Below are 2,302 nucleotides of genomic sequence, written 5' to 3' on the forward strand. Positions count from 1 at the left end.
ATGGGATGGAGGAATGAGAAGTTGGTAAAAGGGTACAACCTTTGAATTATAAGATAAATAAATTCTAAGGATCTAAGGCAGTGTATGATGACTAGAGTTGATAATACTGAATTGTATAATTGAAATTCACTAAGACAGTAGAACTTGGCTCTCTTACATAAAAAGATCAAAATGTGAGGTGATATACGTGTTAATCAACTCAGTTGTGGGAAGACTTTCACAATATGTATGTACATCAAATCATCATGTTTTGCACTTTAAATATATTATAATTTTGTCAAGCAAAGCTCAATGAACCTGAAAAAAGTTATTTGGGTCTGTATAAAATTCTACATCTAAAAATTAGGAAGTACATGAGCTCCTCAAGCATACAATGGGAAGGGAGGAGGGAGGGGGGTTCAGGATGGGAAACACGTGTATACCTGTGGTGGATTCATGTTGATATATGGCAAAACCAATACAATATTGTAAAGTAATTAACCTCCAATTAAAATGAAAAAATTTATATTAAAAAAAGAATCAAATATATAAATGGCTATGTTCTAAGTCATAAAGTTGCAATACTTTTCAATGAACAGGTAGCTTATAAACTCTGTTCACATTCTCTGACCATAGCATCACTAACCTAAAGTTAATAACAAAAAAGTAAGTGCTTAAATTTCCATATACTTGGTTTACAAACCTACTTCTGGGGAATTTATTAGTCAAAAGAGAAAATATGCTGAAATTTTTTTAAAAACTTAAGACCAAAGAACAATAAAAATATTGCACATCAAAACTTGTGTGATGTACAGTTTTACTGTCCGGTTTCTGAAAGTAGATTCTATGTAAATTAGATTAATATTTTTGTTTTGTTGCTCAAATCTTTTATATCTATGCTGATTTTTTTGTCTACTGTACTTACTAATAATTGTGAGAGATGTATTGAAACCTCCCTTGAAAGTCCATCAATTTTTGACTAAAGTGGTATTTCAAGAGAAATCTGTAGACTTTAAAATGTTTGTATTGGAACAAGGAAACACTGAAATTTTGTGAGCTAGATGACCTAAGACATTGCCAAGTGCCTGGGCATGCTTTGGTTGTGGTAACAGGAACTTGCAGGTTTGCAGATCCTGGACAGGAGGTTGACTGGGGGTCAGCCATGAGAACCCAGCTTGAGTGAAATTTCCTGAAAAAAAGGAATGACTATATGTAATGGTCTGAATTTTGGATGACAATGGCCTTCTTATTGTCAGCACGGAAAAGCAAAGATCCGAATTCCCAAGTCAGAGCCTGAATCCCAAAGGCAGAAAACAAGATAGTAGGGATTAGATACAATAGCAATGACCTGCTACCTTGGAGAGTAATCTGGGTACCAAATATCTTTACATGTGCCATTATGAGCTCAATGTCATCACAAACAAAAATTTGGCTGATATGAAAGGCTATACTGTGTGTTGCCTTGTTCCCGTGTAATGAATGCATAGAATGTCATCCAGGACAATATAAAAGAAGCTATTTCCATGTCTGATAAATACCATGATAGTGATAAGACAACATCTGTGAGGCTGATATTTAACATGACTAGGTTCGCATTCAGGAAATTCACACTGAAGCACAACAAGAGCGTTACTGACTTTTCAATTAACAGCAGATGGAGTCAGAAATTTCTGTGAGCCACATCTCATTAAATCTCTAGTAAACTGGGATTACTCTCTGCTAAGAAACTCCTAATGCCTTTCTTCTTGAATTTACACATAACTTTTTAACAGTCAGCACAGCAAAAGTGCACATCTGAAAAATGTAAAGCCTCAAATCTTCCTCTCTCTCTCCTGTCACATGAAATCTACATCTATTTAAACTATTGATTTAGGGTTTAAAATAAAGGTCTGTCATCTATGGATTGAATGAGGGTAATCCCCTCTTTTGTATCCTCGTTTCCTGGGATGCTGGTGGTTCTGCAGAAGGGCATCAGTTATCTGTCATTCGCTGCACATCAGCAATTGCTCTTCTGGAAGGACAATTAAATGATTGTTGTGTTCTTAGTGGGATGAGCAGATACACCTATGTGAACATCTGGCCCAAATGAAGATAATATGTAGTGTCCTTGGGGGAAAAAATAGGGCCAAAATGATAGCAGCATTGAAGAATTTGCTTTAGAGGGATTAGGAAAACACACCTGCCCACACAAAAACCTAGATAAAAAATACATCTGTCCTGATAAGTGCTATGTCGTGGACGTACATGTTACTATGCAGCAATTAGAAACAACAAATTAGATGTGCATGTAGCAGTAGACGGAGAAGGCAATGGCAACCCACTC

The 2,302-nt window shown here is 35.9% G+C and overlaps 1 pseudogene; it reads left to right on the forward strand.

The window, feature by feature from the left end:
- Positions 1–1,655, forward strand: LOC128044877 (deoxycytidylate deaminase-like; annotated as a pseudogene).
- The last annotated feature ends 647 nt before the right edge of the window (positions 1,656–2,302 follow it).

The sequence above is a fragment of the Budorcas taxicolor genome, chromosome 3 (assembly GCF_023091745.1).
Source record: "Budorcas taxicolor isolate Tak-1 chromosome 3, Takin1.1, whole genome shotgun sequence".
NCBI classification, from domain to species: domain Eukaryota; kingdom Metazoa; phylum Chordata; class Mammalia; order Artiodactyla; family Bovidae; genus Budorcas; species Budorcas taxicolor.